This window comes from Gopherus flavomarginatus, chromosome 6 (assembly GCF_025201925.1).
Source record: "Gopherus flavomarginatus isolate rGopFla2 chromosome 6, rGopFla2.mat.asm, whole genome shotgun sequence".
Taxonomy (NCBI): Eukaryota; Metazoa; Chordata; order Testudines; family Testudinidae; genus Gopherus; species Gopherus flavomarginatus.
Genome location: NC_066622.1, coordinates 59,749,240 through 59,762,284, shown reverse-complemented (window position 1 = coordinate 59,762,284; position 13,045 = coordinate 59,749,240). Strand labels below are relative to the sequence as shown.

At 48.5% G+C, this 13,045-nt stretch overlaps 1 protein-coding gene across 1 annotated transcript in view; it reads left to right on the top strand.

Moving 5' to 3' along the window:
* The window catches only part of LOC127054300 (zinc finger protein 707-like), a 1,187,881-nt gene that overhangs the window by 10,340 nt on the left and 1,164,496 nt on the right, over positions 1 to 13,045 (top strand). The gene's annotated exons all lie outside the window — the stretch shown is intronic.

Here is a 13,045-nt window from a genome sequence, read left to right as displayed (position 1 = left end):
GGGGAGCCGCGGATATCGATCCCGCGCGGTGAGGATGTTTGAGTAATCCGATCTTAGATATTCTACTTCAGCTACGTTATTCACGTAGCTGAAGTTGCGTATCTAAGATTGATTTCCCCCCATACTGTAGACCAGCCCTTAATGTCTTCACACCTTCCCCCTGCAGGAGAATGGCTATTGGACCAGCTGTTTGCATTGCTGTCTCTGAGGAACTGGTCTGTGGGTGTTCCCCAGAACTGAAACTTTTTCAGTAATATCATACTGTAAAATCTCACAATTTTACATACAGTGTTACTACACATTTTAACAGGAGGATAATATTCAGTAGGTTATGTGTTTTCTAATGATACCTCACAAGCCATACTGGGTACAAAATTGATCATAATTTTCTAGAAGAGTGAACACAAGGGTACAGACTGACACAGTGTCTTTGTGTGTTTTCCCATCAGATATGTGGGTATTTCAATCCCTCATAAGCACAATGTTTGGCATCTTCAAGGACCTGGGGAACTGGTCCTGGGAATTCACTAGTTTAGCAAGTGTGAGACTGCATGAAATTGTGAGACCCTTTGGTATAATAATAAAATAATATAATCTGATAAAATTGCAATGAATCATGCTAGGTATGCCATGAAAAGTGGCAATGAAAATGTTATGATTTGCCAAGTATGATAATTTTGTTTGTATGTTTCTATCACCCTTGTATTGTGAGTTACCGATATGTAGGGTATATCTGTATTTCCAGACTTCTGCAGTGTTTCTGGGTGACACCCCCAGACATATTGGCATCAACACTGCCTAGCCTGTTTGATGGCCCATTGAGGGTCATCAGCTGTACAATGAGCCCATGGACCAAGAGGTTACACCTATTGTGTCAGCAAGACATGCTGGGGTATGCCTGTGTAATGAGACCTCCAAAGCTTTTCCATGCCATGTGCTGTGAAGCTTGTGTTTGGGACACAGGAAGTACAAGCCACATGGCAAAAGGAATATAAAGTGCAGCTGCATCATCTCCATCTTGTCTTCAATCCCCCTTCCTACCTCTGGAGCAACTTCTCTACAAATTGAACCCTGGAACAAAGGACTGAATGACCCATCCAAGCTGTGGATGCGTTCCAGACAGACTTTCAAGCCAGCAACTCACCAATACTGCTAAGAACCTGTTATATCCATTTTGGAATGTATCTGACTGGTTTTCCATTTAACTTCTTTCTGTCTTTCTTTCGTTTAAACCTTTAGTTTAGATGCTAAAGAATAGTCTGGAAGGATGGAATTTAACTTCATTCTTTCATTCGTTCTTTCTTCTAAACATTTAGTTTAACTGCTAAAGAATTGGCTGTCAGCATGGTATTTTGGATGAGATCCAAACCTATACTGACTGGGTAATGTGGCTAACCTTCCACCCACCCACTTCCTGGATCCAATTAGGATCACTCTCCTTCTGCCCTCTGGCCATGCTGTATCACACTGAGCAGAGTTTTTAAATAACTCTCACTGTATGGAACCTAGTTGCTGATTAGGAGTCAGAAAACTGTCATGCAATAAAGGGGGCCGTGTGATTTCTTTTTTCAGAGTCTCGTTAACCAGTGTGTGGGATCAGAAGCACAGTTTGTGACTGGTCAGTGAGTTTAACTTCAGTGTTAACCACCAGTTTGGGGAGCATCTGCTCTCCCTTTTTCAGCCTACTCTGACCTTGGCATTTTCAGTGAGGACTGCCCCAGGCACACCAGGTCACACTAAGCACTGAAGATAAATTAATAGAATGTTTTTAATGATTAAGTTTTATGAAATCAACTGAACTCCTTTGTTTTCTTTCATCTGAGCAGGGTTTCTGGTTTTCCAACGTGCTGTGATCTCCCAGCTGGAACAAGGGGAAGAGCCATGGGTCCCAGAGCTGCAGGGTTCAGAGGAAAGAGAGATTCTGAGATCTCCCCACACAGATGAGGAAACATTAAACCAACTCAGAATCTGTAAGTGCCTGAAGGAAACATCTGGGATGCCCTACAAAGGTCTTGGGAAGTCTCTCAGTTCATTATTGTCCATAGCAGGGGTCGCATCGGCAGGGTAAATATAGCTCAAGGCTTCCTATAGATCCTAGCAGACACTGGGCAGTAGCTTTCTCCCTTCCCCCTGCGAAGTTGGATGGGATGTGAAGGCTGAATTGATCCCCTCCTCTCTCCTGTTGGGGGGAGCTGATTTCCTGATTTTTATTTGACCTCTCTCCAGCACTTGTTTTGGTTTGGCCTTCCCCTTTCCATCCCTGTTTGAGGTTTCTGTTTCTATCACAGCAGGTGATGCAATGACGTGTGAGAAAGAGGAGCAGAATTCTCAGCAGGGAAATGTTGAGCAAGTGGATAAACACAGAGCATTATTGCAAAGAATGAAAAGGAATGTGTCCAGCAGTCACAAGCAGGGAAGATCCTGTGAGGTTCAGCACAGACCAGAAAAAGAGCAGGGAAACCAGCCAGGGGAGAAAATGGATAAATTTATTTCCTGTCAGGGAACTCAGAAGGGCCTTAAGGAAACCAGAATACAGCAGGAAATCTGCAGGGAAAAGCAAAAAAATACATGCGCTGAGTGTGGGAAAAACTTCACTTACAGATCACGCCTTTCTCAACATCAGAGAATCCACACAGGGGAGAGGCCCTATGAATGCCGTGAGTGTGGAAAACTCTTCACTCAAAGAGCAGCCCTTATTAGGCATCAGAGAATCCACACAGGAGACAGGCACTACGAATGCCGTGAGTGTGGGAAAACCTTCAAATGCAGCTCACACTTTATTAGGCATCAGAGAATGCACGGTCGGGCGGAGGGGACGACAGGCCCTGCGAATGCTGCGTGTGGGAAAACCTTCAATCGCAGCTCAAACCTTATTACCCATAAGCGAATCCACACAAGCGAGAAGCCCAGCGAATGCCGTCAGCCTGCCTGCACAACTCGCAAAGCGGCGAGGGCCACATTACTCTAAAGAAAACAGCTAAGGGCGGAAACCCCCCGGCCCTGCGGAACCACCCCCACCTCAGGACTTCCCGGCCCGGTGGAAACACCCCACCCAGCCCTGCAGAAACAAACCCTCCTTCCCCAGCACCGCCCCACCAAAACAGCTGTGGTTCAAAAAGGAAGGTTGGGGGTGGGGTGGTGATACTTGATTTTAAATCAACCAGGGGCTCCCAGCTGAAGAGGTGCCTGGGAGCCCTCAGAGTCAAATTAAAGGGCCTGGGGCTCGGTGGCTGGGGGAATCTGGAGCTTTGTGGGGCTGGGGCAGCGATTTAAAGGGCCCAGAGCTGTTGCTGAGAGGAGCCTAAGCCCTTGAAATCCCAGCCCCACTCCATCCGCTTTAGCTGTGGCCGGGATTGAAAGGGCTCTGGGCTGCCTGCAGCCGCAGGGATCTCTGAGCCCTTTAAATCTCAGCCGCTGCAGGTATTCAAAGAGCTCTGGGCTGCCCATGGTGGCAGAGAAGTGATTGAGGATGTCACCCTAAACCAGTGGTCCCCAAACATTTCACACTGTGCCCTCTTATCCATGGCTGTGGCCCCTCAGAAGCCACAGTCGAGAACTGGGGCTGGGAGTGGGGCTGTTGCTTGCTGGGGAGAGGGGTGTGGACAGTGGTAAAGGGGTCGACGCCGGGCTGGGAGCCCGAGTCTCAGGCTGAGGGTGGGGTTGGGGAAGAGCTGGGACAGAGTGCTGCTGAGTAGTGCTCCCTCCCTGCCCTTCATAGGGGCTGGCTCAGGCCCAGAGGTGCCTACCCCTCCATCAGGACGCAATAGGTATGTTCTGCTGCCCTTCACTCATACAGGAAGGAGAATAACATTTTCATTCCACTCAGTCCTAAAGTGATTTGTAACCCACCACCATCCCAAACTGGTCATTTTGGGAAAGCGGCCCCATCATGCTGCATACCTAGGCAGAGTAGGTGTGTCTATGCAAACAGGGTCTGTTCCTGAAGTCTTTCCCCCAGTTCCTCACTAGATGTGAGTGGGGAGCTCATTCAGCCCCTGCTTACGCTTAGTATTTAAAAACTCCATCATATCCCTATCTCTGCTGGCCTTAAATTTCTCTTCCTGTCCATTTCCTGACAGCTCAGGTGAGGTGACCGAGTGGTTAAGGTGATGAACTGCTAATCCATTGTGCTCTGCACGCATGGCTTTGAATCCCATCCTCATTGGAGGCATTTGGTCTTCACCCCTCCTTTATAGACAACCATCTCCCCCTTTGGTACAATAACAGCTCTAGTAATGTTGCTTCCTACAAACAAAAACCTTCTGAGAAATTCAGACCCCCCATTGCTGTAAATAAAATGTCTAAATCCCACATTTCTAAAATGTTTTTTTATAGTCCTGTATTTCTTAGATTTTCTCTCAAAAGGTAACATCCTCATAATCTCCCCCAAACACCCTGGGACCTGCCCAAATTCTTAAAATACTCGCATCCTGAGCAAGGCCTTCAACAGTGAACCAGAGCTAGTGTCTAGGCCAAGCTGTTCTGAAGGAGGCAGCTCAAACATTTTCTCTCTGCTTCCCTTGGCAAAGTCTGACTGGGAAAAGAAAATCCCCCCAACTGAAAATTTTCTGCTGAAAAACCAATACCCTAGTCTGTTTGGGGACTTTGGTTTGAATGCATTATTATTATTCTCTTCTGATTTCTGAATCAGTTTTGTCATCCAGGTGTGTTTCCAGCTGTTGAGTTGTGGGGAGAGAGGCCAAGTTATGATGTCTCTACCCCTCTTTCATAGTTCCTTCCAACTTTCTAGAAAGCTCCTTTGCTAGGATGTGAGTCAAGCAGTGCCCAGTGTTGCTGTGTTATCTCGGAGAAGTCTGCATTGTACACGGTTCCTGGGATAGTCCTTGGGAGTGTGGATCCCTTTCATGGGCCAGCAGCGAGTCTGGTTCCTCCATTGTCACACCTGAAAGGCTGGTGGTGGGCATTTCCCAACCTCATAACATATCTCAGTAACACACACAGAGCAAACTTCATAACTTCCCAGCCAGTGCTACACACACAGACCAACACAATGTTAATGTTCAACAGTTCAAGACTTTTGAAATGATACCTCACCAGGCAGACTTTGTACAAACCGTATCATCATTATATGAGAGTGGTGAATATGGGGCTTCAAGGTGCTACTCTGAGCACAGCGTGCCACATCTGGGCTCACATTGCAATGGAGATGTACCCGTAGAGTCCATCTCTGCTAGGATAAAGATGACAGCATGGCTGGCCTGGGTCATCTGACTTGGGCTCATGGAGCTAACGCTGAGGGGCTAAAAACTGTGGTGCAGATATTTGTGTTCACTCTGAAGCCTGGGTTCAGAAACCCTCACCCTCCTGGGGTCTCTGAGGTTGGGCTCAAGCCCATCTGTCTGCACTGTAATGTTATAGTCTTGCAGCCCAAGCCCCAAAACCCCGAGTCAGCTGGCCAGGCTTTGAGACAGGTGCCCTGCGTGTTTTAATCACAGTGTAGATATAACATTAGCATACATCTACAGTGCAATGAAACACCATGGCTGGCCCATGTCAGATTAATCAGGGTCATGCGGCTTGGTCTTTGAAGTTGCATTATACGTATCTCGGCTCAGGCTCTGTACCCTGCTCTAGGAGCCCAGAAGGTTGGGAGGGAGTTTAGCGAGTGGAAATGGTAAAATCGCAGTGAAGTATTACCCTGGACTCATGGCATTTCTCCATCGGTCTATCTGCTCTGGGAGAGGGACATAAACATGTCCTGCTGCAGTCGTTATTTCAAAGGGTGGGTTAGGATTTTCATTCTCAGACATGATGCACAGAGTAGGACTCAATCCTCAGTGTAAATAAACAAGCTACCAACACATCAGGGATTCCAATAACAGCAGCAGGTATTCTCTGGGCACTGAGATTTTTCAAGGAGTTGGTGGCTCCTTTCTTTCCTCTTCCTGGAGTAAACTCAGCTTTTTATTCCATCCTTGATGATTCATGGAATAACAACAGCAGCCTGAAGAAAGAGGAGAGGGAATATCTCACTGCCAGGGGTGAAGGTGGCCACGTCCCCTCTGTTTGACCATTGCCATTGCAGGAGAGAAGGTTTCAGTTGAACTGAATGCTCTGGCTCAGACAAGTGACACAGGAAGGTTTTACTGTTCATGGAGCCATGCAAAGGAAATTGTGTCTTTGTGTGAAAATGGGGAGGGAAATGAAACACCCACATGGTGGCATCTAAGGCGGAAGGGACCCCTATAGCATTAGAACAGAATAAATTCTCAAGCAGCATGTTTCTTACTTTGCCCATCTGTCAATTTTGATGATTATCAATGGAAATATTTTGCCATTGGGTTGTGTGTTTACACAGAAATTGACATTTACTAACAAATAAGTAATTCTTCCAAGTCTGCCTAGTCTGCCAGTGCTGAGTTTAGAAGGACAGAGTCACTCTTCCCCGCCCCCAAGCCAGGCCTGGGCTCTCCATGCTGCCCACTTTCCACAATGTTGGGATCCATCCCTGATCTCCCCTCAGACCTCTACCCCCCACCCCAACTTCTGGGATCCCCTCCCCACACTGTCCAAATGCCCTACTTCTAGGATCATTCCCCCTTGCCCTTCCTCCCCTCTGAGCAAAAGCTCTGCACTATTCCCACACTGGGAATTGAACCCCAGGCTACTTCGGTAAAAACGAAGAATGCAGATCACTAGACCACATGGGACTGGGTTTGTGTTGTTGGTCTACTAAGCCAACCCCTCATGAGAACAGCAGCACCACCCAGCAGGGATTGCACACAGGGCTGCATTAACCCTTCAGGTGCTGAGGTTTTCCCTCTGTCCATTCCCAGTGCCTGTGATCAGGAAATAGACATCAGGGCTCCCAGGTGCTGCACAGACCATGACTGAGATCAGGACCCCACATTCCGCTAGGCGCTGTATAATCCCTGGCCAACACTGGGACACCCAGGGGGTTCCCCTCAATTTCCATGAGCCTCTGCTGCCCAACTACTTCTGACTCCCTCTGGCTCACCCCCGCCAACAAAAAACCCACCTTTCCAAACAGTCCCCCTTTCCCTGCCCCCTAATTTTGCTTTCACACCCTGGGACCATCTCCTCTCTTCGTCCCTCCTCTCCCCCCGAGGTGAGCAGAGATGAAAGCTACTTCAGCCAGCAGAGTCAGCCCCAGTGACCCACCCGGGGCAGTGTTTGCAGACACAGGGAGGGAGCAGCTGGGACTGTGGGGTACTGGGAAGAAGGAGGCAGGAGAACAAAGCCCAGAGCCTGGGGGCGGGGCTCTGGCACTGCCTGGGGCAGGGCAGCTCCTTGGGGTGGGGCTCTGGCACAGGCCGTTGGTGGGGCAGATCTTGGGGGCGGGGTAGCTCCTGGGGCGGGGCTCTGGCACAGGCAAGGGGTGGGGCAGCTACTGGGGGCGGGGCTCTGGGGGCAGTGGGATGTTAGGTCAGCTGCTCCCCCCTCCCTGCTCCTGCGGAGGCTGAGTGAGTCCCCCTCCAAACAGCCTCAGGGTTCGGGGTGGGGGGGGGTGCGGGGCCAGCAGCAGCACAGCCCGCCCCGCTTCCCTGGGCTGCCCCGTACACCTCGGGCTGATAGCTCTGCCATGGCATCCTCATGAATTGCTGCTCCCTGCCCTCCAGGCTCGGCTTCGGCCACAGCAGCATCGGGTGCCCCAGGGAGCCCAGCTAGGCTGGGCTGGGGGCAATGGAAGGTTATGGGAAGAGGAAGCTCCAGATAGTGGCAGAAGGGATGGGGGAGGGGAGAGAAGCCGAGCTGGAGTGGGGGGAGGAGAAGCCCCGGAATGGACTGGAGCCACGCTGGGGAGGGGAGGGGGGAGGAGAAGCCCTGGGCCCCTGCAGGAGCTGCAGTTGGGGGAGGGAGGGGGAGAAGCACCAAGCTGGGGAAGAGGAGGAGAAGCCACGCTGGGTTTGTGTTATATCCTTGGGGGCAGAAAGTTTAGGAAGAAATCACTTGAGGCCAGACAGCAGACAGTTAACAAAACTACCATTTATTTACAGACACAGAGCTCGCCTAACAGGCTGAAGCTGGCTGGACTATCCCCTAGTAATCTAACTCAGTTGCCATAGGAATAAAAGCCATGACAACCAAATACACAACATTTTCCTCCCCCGCTAATAAGAACACCTCCCCTAAATAAAGCACACACTAGACTAGAGGCAACAAAGAATCCTGTGGCACCTTATAGACTAACAGATGTTTTGGAGCAAAAGCTTTCGTGGGTGAATACCCACTTTGTCAGATGCATGTAGTGGAAAGTTCCAGGGGCAGGTATATATATGCAGGCAAGCTAGAGATAATGAGGCAGTTCAATCAGGGAGAATGAGGCCCTGTTCTAGCAGTTGAGGTGTGAAAACCAAGGGAGGAGAAACTGGTTTTGTAATTGGCAAGCCATTCACAGTCTTTGTTTAATCCTGAGCTGATGGTGTCAAATTTGCAGATGAACTGAAGCTCAGCAGTTTCTCTTTGAAGTCTGGTCCTGAAGCTTTTTTGCTGCAGGATGGTCACCTTAAGGTCTGCTATAGTGTGGCCAGGGAGGTTGAAGTGCTCTCCTACAGGTTTTTGTATATTGCCATTCCTAATATCTGATTTGTGTCCGTTCACCCGTTTCCGTAGCGACTGTAGAGTTTGGCCTATGTACATAGCAGAGGGGCATTGCTTGCCTATGATGGCAGGTGAATGAACCGGTGATGGTGTGGCTGATCTGATTAGGTCCTGTGATGGTGTCAATGGTGTAGATATGTGGGCAGAGTTGGCATTGAGGTTTGTTGCATGGATTGGTTCCTGAGCTAGAGTTACTATGGAGCAGTGTGCAGTTACTGGTGAGAATATGTTTCAGGTTGGCAGGTTGCCTGTGAGCGAGGACTGGCCTGCCACCCAAGGCCTGTGAAAGTGTGCGATCATTGTCCAGGATGGGTTGTAGATCCCTGATGATGCGTCGGAGAGGTTTTAGCTGGGGACTGTATGTGATGGCCAGTGGAGTCCTGCTGGTTTCTTTCTTGGGTTTGTCTTGCAGTAGGAGGCTGCTGGGTACAGCAGAGAAACTGCTGATCTTCAGTTCATCTGCAAATTTGACACCATCAGCTCAGGATTAAACAAAGACTGTGAATGGCTTGCCAATTACAAAACCAGTTTCTCCTCCCTTGGTTTTCACACCTCAACTGCAAGAACAGGGCCTCATCCACCCTGATTGAACTGCCTCATTATCTCTAGCTTGCCTGCATATATATATACCTGCCCCTGGAACTTTCCACTACATGCATCTGACGAAGTGGGTATTCACCCACGAAAGCTTTTGCTCCAAAACATCTGTTAGTCTATAAGGTGGCACAGGATTCTTTGCTGCTTTTACAGATCCAGACTAACATGGCTACCCCTCTGATACTAGACTAGAGAAGGAGGGTAGACTGCCTCCATTCCAGGCTAAACCCCGGGGATTATTTTGTCCCATAACTCTGGGTTCACTCTAGCTAAAGATCCAGCCGATGAGGAGGCCTTCTGTCTCTAGGTGGATTACGGCAAACTTCTGGTGTTGTTGCACCCAAAAGTACCATGGGCTTAGGGTCTGCAGCACGAACAGGTGAGAAGGTGGTATCAGCTCATGCTGGGCAAAGGGGTATCTCAGCCTCTGGCAGTAAGGGAGAAGAACAGTCAGGAATAGGTGATTCGTGAGTCAGTGTCTGACCAGAAGAGGTGAAGTCACACCACTCAACTGCAGATGTGTCTGAGGACTGGCATGATTTGGCAACAGCTGATCTACATGTCGCCGCCAGGTAAGATTCTCTGCAGTCCGAACTGTGTAGGAAACAGGTCCTGTTTGAGTGATGATCGTGGCAGGGACCCATTTAGTTCCAGAAGTATAATTCCGAGCCAAAACTGGCTGTCCCAGGCTAAAGGTTCGGTCTTTTGCTCTGGGTGCACGTCTGATGACTTGATGTTGCTGCTGATGTTGCACAATCTGTCAGGGTTCAGCAGATCAAAGCAAGTGCGCAGCTGTCGTCTCATCATTAGAAAGGCCGGGGATGCCTGGGTGGTAGCATGAGGTGTGTTTCTGTAGGAAAGTAAGAAGGTATCCAGACGCTTTTGAATGGAGTGTTGTCCCCTTGCTGATTTCAAAGCGTGTTTCATTGTCTGCACAAATCTTTCAGCTAATCCATTGGTAGATGGATGATATGGTGCTGAAGTGATGTGGTGTATCCCATTTGCCTTCATAAAATTTTGAAACTCCTGAGAGACGAACTGCAGTCCGTTGTCGCTCACAAGTTCTTCTGGGAGACCAAAACGACTAAGGAGTCCCCGTAGTTTTTGGACAGTACTCTGCAGTAGTGGACTGCATTATAGAGGCTTCTGGCCATTTAGAATGGGCATCTACTGCCACCAAGAACATGCTTCCTTCAAGGGGGCCAGCAAAGTCAATGTGAATACGTTGCCACGGGTTTTCAGGCCAGTCTCATTGGTGTAGGAGTGCCCACTGGGGTGCATTCCTCATACCCTGACATGACATACAAGCTTTTGCTTTCTCTTCAATAGCACTGTCCAATCCAGGCCACCAAAAATAGCTTTGTGCAATTTCCTTCATGTGCACTATTCCACAGTGACTGGAATGTTGCTGTTCTAACATCTGTGATCTCGGTGGTGGTGGAATAATAATACATCTCCCCCACAGCAAACAACCGGATTGGACCGATAACTCCGTCCTCCTGGACATGTAGGTAACAAGGTCGGATGAGACCGGAAAGGTTTGTCGAGTTTTTCCATGCATCACCAGGTCCATAACTTGGGACAATACTGGGCCAACGCGAGTTGCCTTCTTTATCTGAGTAGCAGTGATGGGTGTATTCTCTACCTGATCAAAGTAGAAGATTTCCTTTTGGGCACTATCTTGATGTTTGATCTGCAAAGGCAACCTTGAGAGGCCATCTGCATTGCCGTGCAGAGTGGATTTCCGATATTTAATTTTATAAGTGTATGCTGAAAGTAACAATGCCCAACGTTGCATACAACTAGCAGCTAAAGGGGGAATGCCTGTGTAGGGTCCAAAAATTGACATCAGAGGTCGATGGTCTGTGAGAAGAGTAAACTTTCTCCCATACAGGTACTGATGAAACTTCCGAATTCCAGAAACAATTCCTAATGCCTCACGTTCGATTTGGGAGTAGTTAGTTTTTGCTTTGCTTAGAGTGCAAGAAGCAAAAGCAATAGGTCTCTCTTCTCCAGAAGGCATAATGTATGACACGACTGCTCCCATTCCATAAGGGGAGGCATCGTAGCCAATTGTAGGGGTAAGGATGGATCAAAGTGCATTAGAACTTCAGAATTTAGCAGTGCATCCTTAGCTTTGTTAAATGCAACATCACAGGCTTCAGTCCACTTCCAGGCCTTGTTCTGCCCCAGGAGCTCATGAAGTGGTTTTAGCAGTGTGGCTAACTGTGAGATGAACTTTCCATAATAGTTCAGTAGTCCTAGAAACGAGTGCAGCTGGCTTACATTTCAAGGTGGGGGAGCCTCTACCATAGCTTTAACTTTTGCAGGGGCCTTATGAAGACCTGCAGAATCAATGATGTGTCCCAAATATTCAACAGAGAGCTTGAAGAATTCACACATGTCTTTGCGAAGTCGTAGGCCATACTCTTCCAGTCTTTGTAGGGTAGCCTCTAAATTCTTTAAGTGATCCTCTTCATTCCTTCCAGTGACCAGGATATCATCCAGATAGCACTGAACTCCTGACAAGCCACACAAGATCTGTTCCATAGCCCTCTGGAACAGGGTGGGAGCAGACATTATTTTGAAGGGTAGGCGACAGTATCGATAAAGCCCCTTATGAGTCACAATAGTCAACAGATCTTAGGACTTATAATCGACATGCATCTGTAAATAGGCTTGACTCAGATCAATCTTAGTGAACTTTTGTCCCCGAGCCACGCCTGCGAAGAGGTCATCTATGTAGGGAAGAGGGTATTGCTCTGCACACAACACTGGGTTGACAGTGACTTTAAAATCACCGCTAATCCGGAGAGAGCCATCTTTCTTCACTATTGGAAGGATAGGAGTGGCCCATGAACTATGGGTAACTGGTGTTAGGACTCCATTTGTGACCAGGCACTCCAGGTCTGTTTCGACTTTTGGCCTGATGGCATATGGCACAGTACAGGCTTTCAGATATTTTGATAGACTATCAGGTTTAATGTTCAATGTCACAGTGATTCTCTTCATACGTCCCAAATCATCTCCAAAAACAGCAGCATGTTTTCTTAGTATAGGGTTTAGACTGGTTTCTTCTTTAGTCATCCAGTGCACTTCTGCCCAGGTCAGCTGAATCTGCCAAAGCCAAGACTTACCCATTAAGGCTGGGTAGTTACCTCTCACCACAAACAGTGGCAATTTAGCAGCCTGTCCATTGAGCTCCACCTTAACATCAATAGTGCCCAACATGGGCACAGCTTCTCCCGTATACGTCTTCAAAACAGTTTTTGTTGCCTTAAGCGGAAGATGCTGTAGTTTTTCTTTATACAGTTTCGGAGACCAGCGAGACGGCTGCACCGGTGTCCAGTTCCATGCGTATAGGTTTTCCATCCAATAACGGGGTTACCCCGTATTCACGTGAGCCCACAGCCAAAGACAAAACATGCAGTGGCACTTCTGCTTGCGATGAGGTGTCACCTTGATCATCCTGGGTCTGCCCTAGAGTATGCAGGGTTCCTCTTTTTGTCGGCCAGACCACAGGCCTCTTGTTTTTTTGTTTACAGGCACACTCAATGTGTCCCTTTTTGCCATAGTGTCGACACACCAGGTCCTTACACCAGTATTCTGATGCCTGGTGACCCGGCTTACCACAGCAGTAACGTTCCTGACTCTGCACAATTTTGTGGGTAGGTTCTTGTGACACTTTTTGCAGCCTATGGGATGCACCGATGTATTGCGCCTCCCTTGTAGCCAGTTCCATGGATACAGCAATATCAACAGCCTTCTGTAATGTAAGCTGAGCCTCTGTCAGTAGGCACTTCCATATAGCTTCTCTGTAGAGGCCACAGGGCATCATTTAACGTCTCTTTAAATTCACAGTGTT